The sequence below is a fragment of the Agrilus planipennis genome, unplaced genomic scaffold, assembly GCF_000699045.2.
Source record: "Agrilus planipennis isolate EAB-ADULT unplaced genomic scaffold, Apla_2.0 scaffold58, whole genome shotgun sequence".
Classification (NCBI taxonomy): Eukaryota; Metazoa; Arthropoda; class Insecta; order Coleoptera; family Buprestidae; genus Agrilus; species Agrilus planipennis.
In genome coordinates this window covers 596,150-617,325 of record NW_020438916.1, presented here as the reverse complement: position 1 = coordinate 617,325, position 21,176 = coordinate 596,150, and the positions used below count along the sequence as shown (strand labels likewise).

Here is a 21,176-nt window from a genome sequence, read left to right as displayed (position 1 = left end):
ATATTATGTAATTTATTGTTACATAATGATAGTTAGGTGAATGCCTTTTATTTTTATTTATAAATTTGCATGTAGTGACAGCAATTCGAGTATTAGGTTGAAACCTAAAATTAATTAATTACCGAATCATTTCACTCAGGGCTCGATCAAATGGGGGGGGGGGGGTAAGCCGCTGAGAGTGGCAAAATTGAGAGAGTCAAGCAGTTGCACGGAGAGAAAAATCTTATAAAAATTATAATTGCTCAGCCCCCCAACAACATCAGCTCGATAAAAAAGTATATTTTAATATTTTTTTAAATAATCATTTCGAAGAGGACTTAATGTGGTTTGGACGTTGACGAGGGTGGTATTTATTAAAAAAAAGACATGAACCATTAGCTGTGGTGGGTTTGCTGAGTTCACGGCTGGTACGCGGCACTGTAATGCTGCGTACCTGGCTATCCGGTACCTGGAAAAATCACTATCCCATGCAACTCTACTGATAATGCGATTGGAACAATGGTGACTCAAAGTTTTGCTGATAATTGGTAGGTAAACGAAAACTTAATTTTTATATTTTTCGTGGAGTTTGAGATACATGAATTACTGCAATCTAGTTGTTTTTTTTCCACACAAATATAAATCTTGCTTTTCCTTCACTATTTTTTGATCTGCTTATTTATAGGGGGGGATGTATCCACGTACCCGAACTTTCTAAGTTGCGTAACAGAGGCGTTTCCAGCCCCAGTTTGTCATTCTTGAAATATCCTGCCGTTCTTTTTTCAACATATCTAAACCTTCGTCCTTTTACGTAAATCCCGCTTATACGTATTTCTTTTTTTAAGTGAAATACATAATGTAACATCGTATACAATTTTCTTCGATAAATTTTATGAATAATGCAAAACTTTACTGTCCTCTGGGAAAGCAACATCTTTTACTTACATATTTTTATTTTAATTATATGAATTTCCCACACTATCATATGGGCTTCAGGTATATTTTCGGTTATACGTACAGTATTCTTCATAAAAACTATTGTGTAAGACCTAAATGAAATTCTCAACTTGAAAAAAGTATTCATTCATTAACATTTCGGCAATAAATTGATCGATCGGGTTCTATTTAGAATTGAAAGGGCTTTATCACAATGCTTCAGAAATATAGAAAGTTATTTTTGTAATAAATATTGCAATTGTAAAAACTGGAAATTTTAAATCGTAGTAGAATGAAGATTCGGACTATAGGGCCGTAGTCTAAGTGAACTATTCTGTCCAGACGTTTCGTCGGGTACTGCGACTGACATCCTCAGTGGTAGTGCTGCGTTGACAATGTGAACGTAGATTATATCTCGAAGTCTTAAGACTGTCGCTGTCGAGACTTTGAGATATAATCTATTGGGTTGTTCGGAAAGTCATTTCGCCTTTCCCCGACAGAGGATTTAATTGTATTCTTTTGCACCCAACTTCACATTTAAGCCGTATAATTTTTATATGCTTTGAGAGCTCATATAGCAAGGCTTGTGTGTGAAAAATTCCAATTAATTCTACGCAGTAGTTTTTGGTTGGTGCCCTTTTAAATATGGAGAGCGATAAGCAGCATTTTCGACATATCTTACTGTTTTACTACAGAAAGGGTAAAAATGCTGTTCAAGCCAGAAAGAAATTGACTGATGTGTATGGAGAAGGTGTGTTGACAATACGCCAGTGACCGAACTGGTTCGCTAAATTTAGATGCACCACGTTCGGGAAGGCCGGTTGAAGCTGATAAAGACGCGATAAAGGCATTAGTTGATGTGAACCGGCGAATAACAACACGTGAGATCGGATTGAGGTTAAATTTATCAAATTCAACAGTTTATGACCACTTAAAAGGCCTGGGATTGTCCTCGAAGCTCGATGTATGGGTTCCCCATGTTCTCACAGAGAGAAATCTGTGTCGCCGCATTGACGTCTGCGATTCGCTTCTCAAACGTCACGAAAATGATCCGTTTTTGAAGCGCATCATCACTGGGGTCGAAAAATGGGTAGTATACAACAACGTCAAACGCAAGAGGTCATGGAGCAAAAAAGATGAACCGGCTCAAACCATTTCCAAAGCCGATATTCACCAAAAAAAGGTGATGCTGTCTGTTTGGTGGGATTTTAAAGGAATCGTTTTTTTTTTGAGCTTTTACCGGATAGCACAACGATTAATTCGGAAGTCTACTGTCATCAGCTGGACAAACTGAATGATGCACTTCAACAGAAAAGGTCAGACCTAATCAACAGGAAAGGTGTAGTGTTTCACCAAGACAACGCGAGAGCTCACACAAGTTTCAACGAAATTGAACTATAATAGTAATTAAAAGTTACGAGTCGTAACCATAAAGAAAATATCTCTTTTCATTGTCCTTCACAACGTAGTATAGGTTGCAAAAAGCTCTCCGATTAAAGAGCTTGTAATCCCCACAGCATTGACTATATGTTCAGATTTCAAGTGTATGTAGTTGTCAAGTTTGTGAAATAAAATATTACATGTGCGTATTTTACCAATTGTGTTATAATCAGAACTAACAACGAATTTACGTGTTGTGAATATTAAAAGCTTACAGTTAGTGGAGCTTTATGGATTTCTGCGTCTGATGCTTGCCTTTCCTCTACGATAACATGAGACATTTTCAGAGTTTTTTTATGTTGATTAGTTATCTGAAACAAGAAAATAAACAATAATTAGTGATTTTTCTCAGTTAGATCAAGGCTACAGGAAATTATGAGGAGACTAAAAGCATTTCAACGTTTCAATTTCAGATCTTGTGCGTGCGCTTATTTCCTTACTACTCATTATTGTTCTATCGATTAATCTCTAGAAATTCACGATCACATGTACTATCTTCATGTACCCTTTCCTAAAGCCTGCTTTCTCTCAATTACCTTATATTAAATTTTATAATCTGTATTGTTCATTTTTAAGTATAAACAAGAAACCAAGAGTTAAAAGAGAAGGAAGAAGGCAACAAAAGCTTAAACTTGTGAATGTGAATGTAACCGGTGAATCTGGCAGTATGACAAAAATACTACCTTATATAAATTGGTAATTAAGATTGTATTGAGATATGTTCTTTTTGCTAATTTGTATTATCGATTAATATGGTAAATTATTTGTTATTTCAATATAGTTTTGTGTTAAATTTCACAGGCAGATATTCGGGAACTTACTATTGTAAGTGGAATATCAGCACACGCGTTAAATTAATAAGGCGTGTTGTTTAATTCTTTGGTGGAAGGTAGAAAAAAATATAACTCTTGCAGCGAAGTCGACTTAATTATGTATTTACAATATATGTACAGAGTATCTCCATCGATTATTAGTAAGATTAACTATACAAGTGCCCCTTGCATTTGTGCTGACTTAGTTCAAGTGCTTCTTTTGAAGTCCTTGGTCACATCTTATATCTACAACTTAAAAACTAGGAACAAATGCCAAGGGTGTGGCGAATGTCACCATTGGTGATTAACCCTTTTAGAACAACTTTGTGGAGACGTACAAGGCGGGGCTTTCAAAACTCAAAATATGTGGAAAGAGGGATGTTTACAACCTGTGAAAAAGCTACATCAAAATATTAACAAACGGGACTTTCTAAACGTTAAACTCATAAAATAAACACCCCATAATAAAAATGAAACTATATTAGGGATCATAAAGGATCCTTCTTAAACCGTTACCCCTATAAACTAATTTAAGTAGTTAACTGATTTATCTACCCATCCTCGAAGGGTCTACTCTCAAATAAACACAACACCGCCTTGTAGGTTTGCAAAGTATTCTAAAAATTGTATGCAGGAATTTTATGGCCTGCAAAACGAAGAACGGTCTCTGAACATTTTGCTTGGTTAGGTTAGGTTTGGTAAATACATTAGTGATGTTATTGTATGGTTATTAGGTAAATTTATGACAGACTGGAATGCCTCTGCCCGCTGATATGTTGGAATAATGTTTTCGAAATGTATGCTTCATTATATATGAAAATGATCAGCATTATCACCACTAAATATTCAAGGTCATTGTGTTTGCTGAAATAAAGATGACGTCGGCATATTATTCTAACATCTAACATATTGTAGCGACCACGAGCGTGATTGTGTGCGACGGGGCATAAGTGTGTACGTCATATCTGTAAACGTGTGTATCGTACCTGCGTTCCGGAAAAGCAATTAAATAGTTCAAAGAAAATGAAACTTTTCCGGACGGCTCGAGAAAGTTTCCGAAAGGGACCAAAAGTGTATTTAAAGGAAGAGACGATCGCCGAGGAGGGTAGAAATAAATTGACCGTTGCAGAAGTGAATCGAGAAATAAATTGACAGTAATAGAAGTGAATAGAACAGTGAATAGTAACAGTAGTGTAAATAAATAGAATAATTCATAACCTAAGTTTAGTAATAATTTAATAGTGTTTTTAAGTTCAATAATAATTAGTGTAAATAAATAGTTTTCTTCTTAAAAGTTAATTTGTTAAACCCACGAACATTACAATATCATGTTATTTTTTCTCGCGAACAGTAGTACACCAGTACCTATAGCTAAACTTTTACAATATCCAACACTTGTTGCTATAATAAGGCTTTAATTAATTAATGATAGCTTATTAGTATGATTTTGTTACCTCGCAGACTTTGAGTATTTATATGTACGTTCGTTTCAATGGTTTGAACTCAACCATCTCGTTGAAAATTTGCCAACCAAGAATCAAAATCTCATTGGTTTAGTGTTGAAACGATTTTTTGAACGGTATTTAATATGGTTTTGGAAGTCTGTGAAGGTATTATTTAATGGAAAGCCTACCAGAACGAAGACATGATTCATTAATCCTAGTTAGTGTCCGACGGAAACTGGTTTTTACGACCGAAACCGAAACCGAAACCGAATTTCGGCAACGGTCTCAGTTTCGGCCGAAACCGAAACCGAAACTTCCTTATAAGGATCATGTTTTGAGAGAAAAATAAAGAAAACGTTATTATAATCAGTCAGTTTTATTTTTTTATCTTTAAATCACATAGCTCTGCAGTCTTTGACATTTTCACTTATTGATAATCAAATCAAAATCAACATAACAACCCCTCATTTAAGGAAATACTTTAATTGCCCCTTAAAAATACTTAAAATAAGTGAGATGTTTATTTGAGTAAGTACAGTAGACTAGACTCATTCTTCTTTTGAAGATTATTCATTTTTTTTTTATATAATATTAAACATAAAATTACTTTTGTTATTGTTACCTAATATCACAATAGGTATAGGAACTTAATATTTAAGTAATAAACAAAACAAAATAAATCACTTTTATCTTAATTAAGAACAAATTAACTTCTTTTAAACTTAATTCGTCATGTTGAATGACACTAAACTTCAACAGAAACAAAAGGTAAAAGAGTAATTTAACGCGCCGAACATGACCGAGCAGAGCCTGAGAACATCCGAACGCAGTTTCGGTTTCGGTCGTAGTTTCGGCAGGTTTGCCGCCGAAACCGAAACTCGTTTTTTTTGCTGAAACTCGACCGAAACCGAAACCGAACTTTCGGTCGGACACTAATCCTAGTGTTTGCCCGCTACCCGTTTATTTGGTGCATCTCTAATTTTGAGTTCATTCCGATGATGTAATATAGATAGCTTTGCGAAGTTTTTTTTGCACTCTCTAAAAGGAAAAAGATTATAGCTTACTAAAAGTTACCAACGTGCCTGAATTAATGCATAAAATTTATCTGTCACGGATTCCGGAAGTTTTCAACTACTTATAAATAATAAATGCAAAGAGAGTTCGTAAGTAGTGCAAATAAAGTAAAATAAGTGCTTAGTTGAACAGGTACGGTAAGAAACTAATGACTGTCAACTGGCCTAGTAATGAATTAGAATTTAAGATGAGAATTCTTTTTCAGTGTTGTTATTAATCCGTCAGTGGCGGCTCCTAGGACTAATCTGTTAACAAGTGCCTCTACATTTAAATAATTAAATTTATTTATAACTTAACAATCTTTTACGGTAGTAGCGAACATCATGGAATATATTTTATATGTAAAAGGTAGGTACAGTCAAAGCTCTTTATTCGCGGGGTATACGTTCCAGAAATATGCCGTGAATACACAAACCGTGGATATGGAATGGTAATTAGTATGGAACCATAGGGGATACGATTTAAGGTTCCAAAATAAAACCAATATGTATCAGAATAAAATCAATTTATTGAGAAATTCGCGATTAAAATTAATCGTTATAATCACCTTTAGACAAATTTAAATCAAAAAATTTAGTAATTGTTTTTTATTTTGAATTTTGAATTAGTCCACTCGGTTACATCTTCTATAAAAGTCGCCTCGGCACGAGCCAACAGTACATACTCAAAAGATGCCGATATATTAAGGGGATTCAGTAGTACACGCGCCGTAGAGTATAAAAATGCTTATCGGTTCTAGATATCATCAGGTTAATGTTTGGAACAGAGGTTTGAAAATTTGTAGTAAGATAGATAAAGCTTTGTTCTAAAGCCTGTCGATGGCCATTTTATATGTTTTTAATTTCAATTGAAAATACGTGTCCTACAAGAAGCATCAACTTTAAGCACTTGTAGAAGCTTTTAATGACCGTATTATTGAAAACTAAAAACGTACTGAGTTAGTGTGAACCTTTGTTTGTTACCATACAAAAAATCACATATTTATTTCGCAGCATTAAATCACCTGTTGAGAATAGGAACTCATGTTTTCGGAAAAATTCACACTAGGCTCGAACGGTCTATTGCTATCTACCCCCTTCATAAATGACACCGAATCCTTTTCTGTTTACCTTTTGCATCCGCGAATAATGAAATTTTTAGCAGCGAATACAGGATCTGGATTACAATTTTTTCACCCGCAAATAACGAAAACGCGAATAAGGAAACCGTGAATAAGGAACTTTTACTATACGTAGAATCCTAGATGAATAGGTGCCCGCAAAACGACCTTATACTCTGAGGGTAAATTAAGACTCTCCAAAACCTCGATAATTTGAAAAATCTAATTAGGCGTAAAATTCGATCAATTTCTATTCTTATTTGGAATTTTCTCTTACAGATGGTTATTACACAATGAGATTTTCGACATTTGTTTGTGGGAGTAATTTAAAACTGAATGTATGTTTATTAATATACTCCGAAACCTCGATAATATAATATACAAAATCAAATTACGCTTGAAACTCAATCAGTTTCTGTTTTTGGAAGAAGTTTACCCCTTCAGATGGATTGAATCGAATTGGACTTAAAATTTAAGTAAATTCTATTCCTATATATCCTCCAAAACCTCCGTGATTTAAGTAATGAAATTACGTCCTACGTGATGTTTTCCTCTTCAGAAGGATAGAATTTAAAACTGAAAGTATAAGTATATTAATAAACTCCAAAACCTCGATTAAACTTGAAATTCAATCAGTTTCTATTCCTAGATGAAGTTTTCCTCTTCAGAGGGATAGATACAAGGAGCTTTTGGCCATATTCTTCTGGGGTTCATTGAAAACTTAAAGATGATATGAATAATCGAATTGAGTGTGAATTTCAATCAAATTCAGAAAACTGCTTCTGTTGGTTCACATTATGATCATTTGATTTGATCGTGCTATACCTATGTTTGATTTTGCTTTGTTAAAATAAACATTGTATGACTAATTTTCCAGAATTTAAAAATTCTCACAAACAAAACATTAAAAAATAATCAAATTTGACAATGTCGTACTACAAAAAAAGTGGTGTATCCACTCCTCTTAAAAAATCTTGGGTTTGCTACATAAAAAAAATTTCAATTCGAAACGTCGCCCGCGGAACAGTGGAGGTGGAGTGAGTAAATTTTTCAAAACTATTTGTAAATTCGGATTCATATCTGAAAATCGACATGTGTATGTATACTTAGTATTTTCCTAAAAATACTTTTTGCAAGTGGTTTCTTTAACCATAGTTTAATAATGAATAAAAAAATGTGAATTATATGTAACCCGAAATGTATGAAATCCGTCATTGTATAGAATAGCCAGGAAATGTATATAATTCCTAAACTTGCCCGGAAATGTGTGAAAAAAATTATATTAGACACATTTCCTAGAAAATCTATACATTCCCTAAGCAATCGAAAATGTATTTTCAGATAATACTAAATATGCAATAATACGGCAGGTTGTTTGGAGAATACATTGGACTGGAGATTCTGTAATGCTCGTGAGACGGGCTGATATGTCAGATGTTAGAATAATGTGACGATGTTATCTTCATTTCAGCAAACACGATGATCTTGAATTTTTAGTATGTTGTAGAGGTGATGATATTGGTCATTTTCACATATATAAGTTGGGCGCGGAGATCATAATGAAGCATACTTTTCGAAAGCATTATTCCAACATATTATTAAATAAATTCCAGTCTGTCAAAAATCTACCTAATAGCCATACAATAACGTCACTAATGCATATACATCTCCAAACCCAACCTAACCAAATAATAACGTCACCAATTCATATACATCAGTCGAACGCATTAGAACCGCGTAAACACAGATAACTCTGATTTTCAGTTTACCAACGTGTTTTATTCATTTTATTCACAGAAAGCATTAGTTTTATTAATTTCCTAGTAGAATATCGAAATTTCATACAATTCTTAGGTTATGTATACATTTCCCAAGATATGTGTGTATTAGAAAATCTTTGAAACAATATTTTATAGATTTCCTGAACAGCTTCGGAATTGTATACATTTCCTAGGAATTGTAGGATTCCTTGATTTCATAGATTTGATACATTTCCGGTAACATACACATAAATACGTCAATGCAAGCCAGTACTTTTAATGAATAATTAGCAAAACATTTGGAAATAGCTAATTATTTTAAAAGAAGCATCTGCTAAATTTGGTTTGATGAAGATGTTTTACCATTTTTTACAATTATCAAAAATGGTAACTAACCGTACATCTTCGAACAAAATAATACGAAGTGGTCTGTATTCTGTCAAAACTGCCAGACGCGGATCGCGATTTCGATCTTCTTGGATCTCATCAGCGCATCGTAGGCAGCTCCGACAGAACACAGACCAACCTTTACCTGCTGTCTTAACAGCGCGTTTTCGAAAGTACCACAAATGGCGTGGTGAGCGCCATCTGTAGTACAATGCTACATTTGAGGATTACGTATGCTCCAACAAGGTCCATTTAAAAATATGGATATCTACTTGCTGAAACTAATACCGACGTAGCTCACCTCAACGTGATAGGCACGTTACCATAATCGATTTTGCCTGGTTAAATTTTTTCTTGATTAGTAAATTAACCATACGCATGTGTCTCACATAATTAGCTGCAAATTATATTTAGCGCAAAACCAATTCCATTAGGATTGTCACTACCGAACCTTCTTAGCTTCATTAGGCACATATTCTCATAGCTTTGAATATACCTACTGTTAATATAATTAAAAGTTAATGTAATAAGTGCCGCCACTGTTGATCATACACGATTGTCTGTTAAGGTGTATCGTAAAGCTGAACAAGTGCACCACTTGGAACGTCGTTCCCACGCTTCGGGCGTGTGTATATGTATACGGCGGAGGAAACTAAATTTCCGGTTCTCTCTCTGTATCACCTGCCCCTTTTTTTTCACCCGCTTTATTCAAATATGTACCGCGATCCCTTCGTGTGTTCAGGATGAAGTTTAGAATGCGAAATGGCCGATAAAATAATGTTCGAGGCGCGTGTTGAACAGAACTCTTACTATACAGGGTGTTTCTGAAATATGTAGCAATCTTTGGAGGGTATTAACTGGATGCAATAAGGAATCGCATGGTGCATAAAGCAGCGAGGATGAGGGACAAAATTTGTGAGAAAACGAGGCGAAGTTGCAATCCGAAGCCGGCCCTGGATGTGAATTTGCAACGTATAGAGAAATTGCGATAACATATAACCAACCACATTGATTAAAAATGTAAACAGTAGCTAATAAAGTAAATATCAACAGTATACATAATAACCTTTAGACACTTTAATTAAATATCTACTTTGTTCATCGCAAAGGGTATGCAGTACTACTCAAAGTATGCCTCGATATGGTACTCGTACAATAAGGATACGGCAGCTGATCGAATGGATGGTTTTGCAATGTAATTTTACCAGAGTCGGACTGACCCTTACCTGTATTTTCAAGTATATTTTGCTCGAAAATGGTGGATTTTCCGACCACTAAATATTTATTTAATTTTCTTATTTTATAGTACCCTATCACCACTTCAAACTTGTTTATAAAAATCATTTTGTTCTTCATTTAAGTCAAAATGTTTAAGTAATTAATGACTTTCTATTGCTAAAAGATAAATAAGATATTTTGAAGGGCATTTAAAGGGCAATTTTTCGAGACATCGTACTGTAAATAGAAAGTCGATTTAGGGAAAAAACGGAATTTGACAACGCTAGCTTCGCGTTGATTACAGTAACAGACTACTCTTTATAATTAGCATTAATACCAAAAGGAAGAAACATATCTTATAAGCAGCAGTCATGATCATCATAAGGTCGTCAGTCCTAAGACTGGTTCGGCACGCACCTCCACTCATTCCTATCATGCGCTAATCTTCACATTTTCCTAAAACTAGAACATCACACAACCTTAACTATTTGCGAGCAGTATCTAATCTAGCCTGACTAGCCCTTCATGCTTGACAAGGTGTCCTACCAACCTATCTCACTTATTTCTTATTAAATTTCATAGAGTCCTCTGTTTTCGTATTCTTTTCAATAGTTCTTCATTTCTAACCCTCTATCCACCGTATCATCATCATTCGCCTGTAACACCGCATTTCAAGCGTTTTTAACCTTTTCTTTTCCGCCGCACCCACCGTCCATATTTCGCACCCGTATAGCGTCGCCCTTCAAACATAAATCTTTAACAATCTCTTTCGAATTTATAAATTGATATTTTGCGATCATAGAAGTAACTTCTTCTTATTGAAGCGACTCGACTCTATTAGCGCTATTCTCTATTATCTATTATCCCTACTACTCATTTTATCCTGATTTATCTGACATTAAATATCGAAAATCAGCCACTTCTTCTAATTTTTCGTAATACTCACCCTTTCCCTACTTTTTCTTCCCTTGCATATCAGTATTACTGTTTTACTTTTATTTATTTGCATACAGTACTGTTTTGTCAATACCGCCTCCATTTTATTTAAAACTATCTATAACTCTTTCTTACGATAACTGATTGCCATTTTAAAAATATAACAAAATTAAAAAAAGTTTGCTATACAATACAATAGAAGAAGAGGTAGTTGTTAAATAATGTCAAGAATATTTAAAAACCTTCCCCTAAAATAATGAAGTGAGACTTCATAATACATTTATCCAATTCGAAGCATATATACAACATGGTAGGCAGTGTAGTTGAACAAACGTATACGTGCCAAAAATACAGAACTTTTAGAAGAGCGTTTTTGTTAAGAATACGCCGAATAAAATTGAATCTCTCGCGTCAAAAAGAAAAATTGGGCTGAAAATGCTGGCTTATTTCTAAAAATACATTTGCCGATTTCCGATACGCTAACCAAGCGTATGCGAGGTCTATTCAAAAAATGTCGTGAACTTTGAATTTTCGCGGGATATGTATATTCGATTTTCGATTTTTTTGTGACGTTATATTGGTACTCAAGTCTCTCACTTATACTGTCAAGTTCGGCCATGTTGAATGTTCAGTTAATTTTTGACAGCTGTTTTGTTTGCACGTGTTTTTGCTAGTCTTCGATTTCTACCTATTCCAAAAAATGGATCAAAGAATCTGTATCAAATTTTGTGTGAAAAACAAAATTAAGTGCGCAGACGCATTCCAAATGTTGACTGTGGCATATGTTGAAACTACCTTGAACCGAAGCAACGTTTATAGGTGCTACAAAATGTCTCAGAGGGCCGAGAAGATGTGAACGAGAAAGGGTATTCTAGACGCTTGAGCACGTCAACAACAGACGAAAACATAGATGAAGTGAAGAAAATATCGGGTTGTTCGGAAAGTCATTTCGTTTTTTTTTGTGGAAATGAAAGACTGTTTTCGTATAATAAACAAATACTTTATTAAATTATATATTGACCGTTCTGGTCCAACACCTTTTGCCATCTTTCTGGTAGTAGCATAATTCCACGCTCATAAAATTTTTGGTCTTTGCTGGCAAAAAACTGATCGAGGAGGTTTTTGACCTCCTCATTTGCGGTGAAGGTTTTACCGTCTAAAAAATTTTGGAGTGACCGGAACAAATAATAATCCGATGGTGCCAGCTCTGGAGAATATGGTGGGTGTAGCATTGTATCCCATTCAAGCTATAAAAGCTTTTGGCGAGTGACCAAACTTGTGTGAGGTCTCGCGTTGTCTTGGTGAAACACTACACTTTTCCTGTTGATTAGTTCTGACCTTTTCTGTTGAAGTGCATCATTCAGTTTGTCCAGCTGATGACAGTAGACTTCCGAATTAATCGTTGTGCTATCCGGTAAAAGCTCAAAAAAAAAACGATTCCTTTAAAATCCCACCAAACAGACAGCATCACCTTTTTTTGGTGAATATCGGCTTTGGAAATGGTTTGAGCCGGTTCATCTTTTTTGCTCCATGACCTCTTGCGTTTGACGTTGTTGTATACTACCCATTTTTCGACCCCAGTGATGATGCGCTTCAAAAACGGATCATTTTCGTGACGTTTGAGAAGCGAATCGCAGACGTCAATGCGGCGACACAGATTTCTCTCTGTGAGAACATGGGGAACCCATACATCGAGCTTCGAGGATAATCCCAGGCCTTTTAAGTGGTCATAAACTGTTGAATTTGATAAATTTAACCTCAATCCGATCTCACGTGTTGTTATTCGCCGGTTCACATCAACTAATGCCTTTATCGCGTCTTTATCAGCTTCAACCGGCCTTCCCGAACGTGGTGCATCTAAATTTAGCGAACCAGTTCGGTCACTGGCGTATTGTCAACACACCTTCTCCATACACATCAGTCAATTTCTTTCTGGCTTGAACAGCATTTTTACCCTTTCTGTAGTAAAACAGTAAGATATGTCGAAAATGCTGCTTATCGCTCTCCATATTTAAAAGGGCACCAACCAAAAACTACTGCGTAGAATTAATTGGAATTTTTCACACACAAGCCTTGCTATATGAGCTCTCAAAGCATATAAAAATTATACGGCTTAAATGTGAAGTTGGGTGCAAAAGAATACAATTAAATCCTCTGTCGGGAAAAAACGAAATGACTTTCCGAACAACCCTATACATTTCTAGTAATTATATACCATGACGGATTACATACATTTCCGTTAACATATACAATAAAATGGCCAGTACCAAACTGGTATTACTACACTACAAGCACAAAATGGAAAATTAATTTTTAATTTTGGACAACTTAAAATTTATGGTATAATAATGAGAAAATAAATGTTAATTTATGAGGTATCGTATTTAAAATTATACCCATCTGTGTTGTATACATATATGTATCATTTTCTCAAGCACCCACAAGGAAGTAAAGATTAGGGAAAATTGCCCATTTAATAAATTAGAGTTGCGTTTTATGCTTTTACTGAAATTATTCCTCAACTCATAATCTCATAATGTAGATGGGAAATGTTTAGCTAATGTAGGTATTCCTTGAAATGAATAGGCACTTACCTAAATAGGGCTGAAACTAAGCAAGTTGGTTCTTATGGTGCACTATTTGTATGTCTATATCAACGAAAACTTAGTGTTAACAGAATTGGAATGGTTGGTTAATCTTATGTTGTTTCTAGCAAGTTATAGGTAATATTTAAGGATATCATAAGAAATATGTATTTATCTAGCAACAGTAATTGTAAGGTTGAAATAATTTTCTTAGCGGACGTAACTAATTTTGATCTCCTTGCTTGATTTTGATCTGCACTGTAGTACAAATCTGGAGGATAGGGCGGTGATCGTCGCAACGGGTCGATGCTAAACAAAATGAATATTAAAAAGAATATCCACCGTTTGACCTTAAGTTGTTTTAATACATAAATATATTCATACAGATACCAGGAATTACTCTGAGTCATACGTATCATTCTCAATAAGAGCATAGTAAGTTGATGGTTAATACTAATATATTATGGGTTGTAGAAAGTGACAAAAAAGTCCAGTAACACAATTTCAATGTTTACCAAAAAGTTTGTACAATTTGCACACTAGGTACAGAGAGAAAATCTGCACCAAGATTCTTCTGAACTGTAAAGTGACTACAATTTATATCTATGCGAAGAAAACTATAGGTGAATAACACAAGTCAAGAAATCCTGTTATTAAATGACTAGTCTGATTGTTGACATCAAAAAATTACCAGAAGTTCAATTTATATAAAAAAAGTTTACTTTTGCACTTTATATCATAATCAAAAGGTCGTCAATCCTAAGACTGATTAGACACGCACATCCACTCTTTCCTATCCTAAATTAATTTTCGTATTTCCCTGAAACTCTACTTCTCTTAAGAACTTTACATAATGATAAAATAAAAATACACGATTTTTGCAAAATGCTTAGGGACTATCGCTCTTAATAAGCAAGAGAGAGAGAGAGGGGTGCGGGAGGATATCGGGTATGAAATCGGAAGCGGCGGACCAGTCACTCTGTATGAGTACGCACTTTTTAGGGAAACCACATATGTGTGTCTTGAGCGTTAATATGTGTAAAAATGACGTGGGCTCTTTTTGCTATATTTGTGGAGAATTTACAAAAGCCAAAAGGATATAGTAAGTATCAATGCTAGCTTTGTTTATGGGACAGTAGAGCCGACGCACTTAACTACTAGCAGCACTCATGACGTAAGCGAACTAATAGGAAAACATAATATCAAGAATACATCTGTTGTGGACCCCAAGCTAGTATTAATCCCTCAGTTTCATATAAAATCGAGTCTAATGAAGCAATTTGATAAGGCTCTACGTCAAAATTTTGAAGCTTTTCAATATTAATTATTAATAATAATTGTTACAGACTAAAATTAAAGCTGGTACAAAATACAAAAAAAATTAATGGCATGTGAAGAATTTCTACAGTTACTGAACACATATGAAAAACAGGCGTGGCACAGTCCTAAGTCGTCCTTCCTCGACAATAAAAGAGCTGAAAATTACAAAACGCTTATTTCTAATATGGTCGATAACTTCAAAATCATGTGTTGCAAAATATTCCTAAAACTACATATGTTACGTGCTCGCTTAGATCAATTTAAATACAGCTTGGGAGCAGTTTCAGATGAGCAAGGGGAGCGCTTTCACCAAGATGTGATGCTTTTCGAGCAACGTTATTAGGGCCAATACAAAGAAAACATAATGAGAGACTACATTTGGGGGTTGATTCGGGAAAGTTCATCCCTACACAAAAAAGACAAAAAAAACATTTTTAAAACTTAATTGTTATTTTTTTGTATTCAAAGATTTATTTCTATTGTTTTTAGCAAATAAAAATGATGTAAATAAATAAATCAATGTTTGTTTTCTTTTTTATATATAACTGAAAGAAAAAAAAGCTAGCGATTTTTTTAAAAATTTAAAATTTCATTTCGATAGCTACAAAAACAAACTATATTAGATAAAAATATTATTGCTGTTATTAAGTAGGTATCAGAAATCAAAATTGGGTACACAGAGCTCAGGCACCAAATTCGTGTTGACTTGTGTAATCAATACGACAGAGATATGTGTTGACTGACTGAGTGTTACCAAAAATTGACGGAAACCTGTTCACCAAACAACTACAGCTAGAAATATGTTGGACAGTTCCTTCCAGTTTTATATTAAAGGTTCATCTGATAACTTAGAGATAGAGAAATGTGGTGTTACAGGCGAATGATGAGGATACCGTGGATAGAGAAGGTTAGAAATGAAGAGGTATTAGAAAGAATAGGAGAACAGAGGTCTCTATGGAAGTCAATAAGAAATAGGCGAGGTAGGTTGGTAAGACACCTTCTCAGGCATGAAGGTCTAGTCAGAGACATATTAGAGGCAGAAACAGGAGTTAGGAGGGGTAGAGGTAGACCTAGATTAGATTACTCTTCGCAAATAGTTAAGGATGTGGGTTGTTCTACTTTTAGGGAAATGCGAAGATTAGCTGAGGATAGGAAAGAGTGGACAGCGTGTCCTACCAGTCTTAGGACTGACGATCTATGATGATTTTGATTAAATTAATTATTGCAATTCGTCAGTTTTAAAACTGTAAACTCTAATGGAGTAATTGAAGGTTATAATAATGACATACCTAAGTTAATACAGTCGAACCTGGGTAAGCGAGATTTCAAGGGCCCGAATATTATTCTCGCTCATAGAGTTTTTTCATTTATTAATAAAAATCGAACATAAACATGGTGCTAGAGCGTTAAGAAACAGCTAATATACATTTGACTATAAATAGGTACTTATTTTATTTGTTTAAAAAAATCAGTTAATTTTTTCAGAGTATCCTTTTTACAATTTACAATATATACTTTAATTTTTCACTTCAACATTTCGAGGGAACAACGTCAAACGTACTTTCTCCAAAGTTTGTTATCATCTGAAACCAAATGTTGAGAATGAGTACCATGAACAGGTAGGAACAAGTGCACAAGTGTGCTACAAATGTTTAGTAATTGTAGATAGTCTCGCTTATAGAGGTCTAGAGTAAGAAACTGTCACTTACAGAGGTCTAGAAGTAAAAAATGACTCAGTCTAAGAGAGGTACTTACACTGTGACTCGTAGAACTTTTTGGGGCTACAGATGATGGGACAGGTTCGACTGTATTTGTAAAAACGGTTTAAAAAGATTTACAAACTTTTCATCGTTTCTAATTAGAGTAATATCAAATGGTTTTTAAAACAAAATTAATCAAATTCTGTTTAAAGCGATACTAAAAATGTACAGCTTCAAGCGGAGTTAAACTGAATTAAAAGTTCTTTGGAACAGCGAAAGTTTCTCTAAAAAATTGAGCTAACGGCTACAAACGACTGAAAAGAAAGAATTTATTTTTACTCGGGCAGAAATTTTCCCCTTAACGAAAACTTTTTAATAACATTTTGCAAAAGAACTTAAGACTGACGTGAATTCAAAATATCTACCTTGTCTTCTCGATAGGATAAGTTTGTAAAACTGGTTCGTATTTTTTGAAATTTGTCGACGATATAAACATTGAAAGAATCTTGTTAATAGATTAAATAGAAGGTGCGATATTAATAATATAACAATAGTAATCACATAATTATGAAAAACATTTCAGTCATATGACAGCCTGATTCGGTTTCCGAGGGTTCCGTACCTTACTAAATACATTATTTGCTATAAAAATTTTAAAAACGAACAATTTAATCTTAAATAGTTCTATACGTAGTATAAATTTGACCAGTATTCTTTTAATCAAATAATATTCATTTCACGCTTAAACCAATGAGTTAGTCTCAGTTTATGACGCTTAGGATTGGACAGTAGTCACATGTGTTTGGAAATGTCGTGGTTTAAGTTCAGGTCGGTGCAATAACTTTTTTCTTTCAACTATCTTAACGGCAAAATTTACAATCGGTTTATATTTTGTTCGTATAAGTAGAAGAAATGGTTGAAGAAGGTAAAACGGTTGGGGCTTATATTATAATTAAAAGAAATTTTAGAGATTTAGAGATGCAGGGTAGAGTAGTAATAATATAAGAAATGAGACAGAGATTATTTTGATATAAAATGAGGAAAAGACAGATGGGTGGAAGGAATACTTAGAGAACCTATACGCAGGTCATCAGTTAGGAGAAATATTAGAGAAGGAAGATAGTGTGGAGATAGGTGAGCTAGGTTATCCCATAATGAGAGAAGAGTTCGATGTAGCATTAAAAAACTTAGAATAATAAGGCGCCGGGTATAGATGAGATACAGGCCGAAATTCTAAAACATGCACGACAAGAGGTTAGAGATCGTATGTTTAAGCTAGTTATTCACATTTACAAGACGACGAAAGTCCCAGAAGATTATAAACGGAACGTGGTAGTAACCATACCAAAAAGAGGGGCGCGGATAGGTGCGAGACATTTAGAACAATTAACTTAATTGTCCATGCATGAAAAATATTAACTAGAATTGTACAGAGGAGGATGGAAAAAAGGGCGGAAAAACTATTAGGAGAAGATTAATTTGGGTTTATAAGAAATAGAGGAACACGGGAGGTCATTCTAGCTTTACAGGTAACAATAGAGAAAACTATAGAAAAAGGATAAAGTGCGTACATAGGATTTGTAGATTTAGCAAAACCTTTTGACAATGTTAAATCGGACAAGATGTTAAATAAACTTAAATATGTAGGGTCAGTTACAGAGATATAAGAGTGATACTTACTTAGTTTGTATAAAGAACAACACGCAGTTATAGAGCTGCTTGCATCTCAAAATAGAGAAGTAAATATTAGGAAGGAGTAACTTTCAGCGCTACTTTTTAATTTATACATCGAAGACGCGATCAACATCATTAAAGACAGTACAACAGTAGGAATAGATATAGATGGGCAAAAGATTTATATGCTTTGATTTGCAGATAATATAGCAGCATTTATATCTAGTAAGGAGGAGTTAGCTTTAAATAAAATGGAAGCGGTATTGACAGAACAGTATTGTATGAAAATAAATAAAAGTGAAACAAAAATAGTGGTATGCAAGGGAAGAAAAAGTAAAGAAAGAGCGAATATAAAGGTAGGAGTCGAAAAATTAGAAGTGGCTGATTTTAAGTATCTAGGAAGTCAGGTAAGTCAGGGCGGAAAGAGTAGTTGGGAAATAAAGTAGAGGATAGCGCAGGATCCAGTCGCCTTCGATAAAAAGAAGTCACTTCTATGCACGCGAACGGTTAATTTACAAATTCAAAAAAGATTGTTAAAGGTGTATGTATGGATAGAGAAGGTTAGAAATGAAGATGTATTTGAAAGAATAGGAGAACAGAGGACTCTATGGAAGTCAATAAGAAAAGGGTGAGATAGGTTGGTAGGGCACCTTCGCAAATAGTTAAGGATGTGGGTTGTTCTAGTTTTGGGGAAATGCGAAGATTAGCTCAGAATAGGAAAGAGTGGAGGTACGTGTCCAACCAGTCTTAGGACCGAGGACCTTATGATGTTGATACATATGTATATGGGGCAGCCCATTTCGAATGATACAGGTTTTATTCTCCTATTTCTTTATTAATAGTTGTCAAAAATTTACATATTTTTATGGATTAATGTACCTAATAACTATTTGAATCTACCCTGTGAACAGGTCGGTACTGTTTTCTTCAGTAGAACCTGTGTTTCAATCATAGCGATCTACCATACCACAATCGAACCCATGCGAATACAACTTTATACATGCCAAAACTATTTCAACCATAACCCAACTTAAACTCTGGTATTACATATGCCAATCAGGAAGTCCCTTCTCACAATAATTTAACGTCTAACGTCTAAGCCCAAGTCACTCAAGGGTATCTTTCAGTGCATACCATTTAATGCACCTTTCTTTGAAATCAACCAGAAAATCCTGTCTCACCCTAACATAGCTTGACCATGAGCTTCACACAATACAATCAAGGAGCTTTCTCTCACCATAACATAACGTAAACCCAATGTGAGCACTTCACATTTATCTGAAATGGGGCTCCTCCGTATCGTAACCTACTTTGACCTAATCATTTCGTCTGCAGGAATTAATCAGAGTCACTATCACATCCTACCAATTACGCCGCGTCTATCTGACCAAATACTAACTGTTGGAGCGCAATTCATGATGCATCGTTTGAATATTGAAAAAACAATTTTGTTATTCGCAGTTTAAACTTATAAATACGTGCCTGCAACAAAGGAACTTTATTATCGCATTATGTAGGTTTTTCCTAGGCAGGTATCGTCCCTTCGCGCTGGTCATCAGATGGGTCGATGATCTTCCCATCCATAAACAATTTTGTGATTGTAGTCACGTAGGCACTAACCATAGCTTAAGGTCAAAAACACCCCACTAACATACCTCCACCCCCTATATTTGTTGTTCTATTTAAGCATCCTTTCTATGTAATAAGTTCATTACGTTCAACCATTACGTTCAAGCATTTAGTTCAAGTATCAATCATCTTTTTAGTTCATTCGTTGTAGTTATCTTTAAGTATTTTTTGGTGTTAGTTTTAGTGTATGGTGTTATTAAAAGTTGAAAATTCACATTGGTTATTATTGCTCGTTCTATCATTCTAAGAAAAACCACCGATAGAAAATATTCGACCGCTATTTCCTAAAATATCGGCTTCGGTAAATTAATTTTTATCGAAGAGGGTTTAAGTGTTCCTTAGGAAACAATCTAGGCCAGCAACACACCCGCAACAATCAACACTAACATTTAAGCACATTGAAAAAGCTATTTTTTTTTTATTTTTAACTAAAAATTCCGATTAAACAATACCATAATGGATATCCAGCGTAGGCGATTTATTTAGTTTTATTATTTTATTAGACGTTTTAATCGTCAGCTAATTCCAAAATTTCCTATCACTTCCGCAATATTACGTTACATTCTAGAACGTAGGACACCATAAGGTCATGTTACACGGCGCGTGAAGCGGCAATTCGCATGTGGCGTGTACTTTACGCCTACGCTCAACCCACGCTCCTTGTAACGGGGGCGGCGCAGCCTGCAGCTTGAAGAAACATCCTGATGCTTTCTTTTCCGAGTATTATCGGTAAAAGTCAAAAGAAATGCGCTTGCGGTTATCCAATTTGGTCAAAACTTATTGAGTTTGTATATAATATTAGAATATTCGGAAACTACTTCGATTCGAATTTTAATAATTTGGACAAGTGTTATTGGGTATGCTCTCCTCAATTAAAGTTAAACGGTGGGTGTTGAGTCGCAATATTCATTTTGTTATTTGTATATTTTTCAACATTTATTTTTATAATTCTAGTAGAATGGTTATTTTCTTATTATTGTAGTATTTTCATTTGTGTACATTTTACGGCAGTAAGTCTAGGAATTTGTAGTTTGCCGACCTTCGAAGTTCAACAAATTTTATGGACCATTGTGTCGAGTTCTATTGTAATATTCAGTTTCTTCTATTCAAACACGAACACCCCAATAAAATTCATTTGGGTTTTCTCTTGGGTCTGTTTCCCAGAAGTCAAGGCAAACTGCA

General features: G+C 34.7%; 1 protein-coding gene across 1 annotated transcript in view; it reads right to left on the bottom strand.

The window, feature by feature from the left end:
* Positions 1–21,176, bottom strand: part of LOC108739195 (homeobox protein 13-like) — a 293,972-nt gene that overhangs the window by 208,303 nt on the left and 64,493 nt on the right. The window contains exon 2 of the mRNA XM_025973658.1: positions 2,571–2,666. The gene's annotated coding sequence lies outside the window, so the exon portion shown is untranslated. The remainder of the gene's footprint in view (positions 1–2,570; positions 2,667–21,176) is intronic.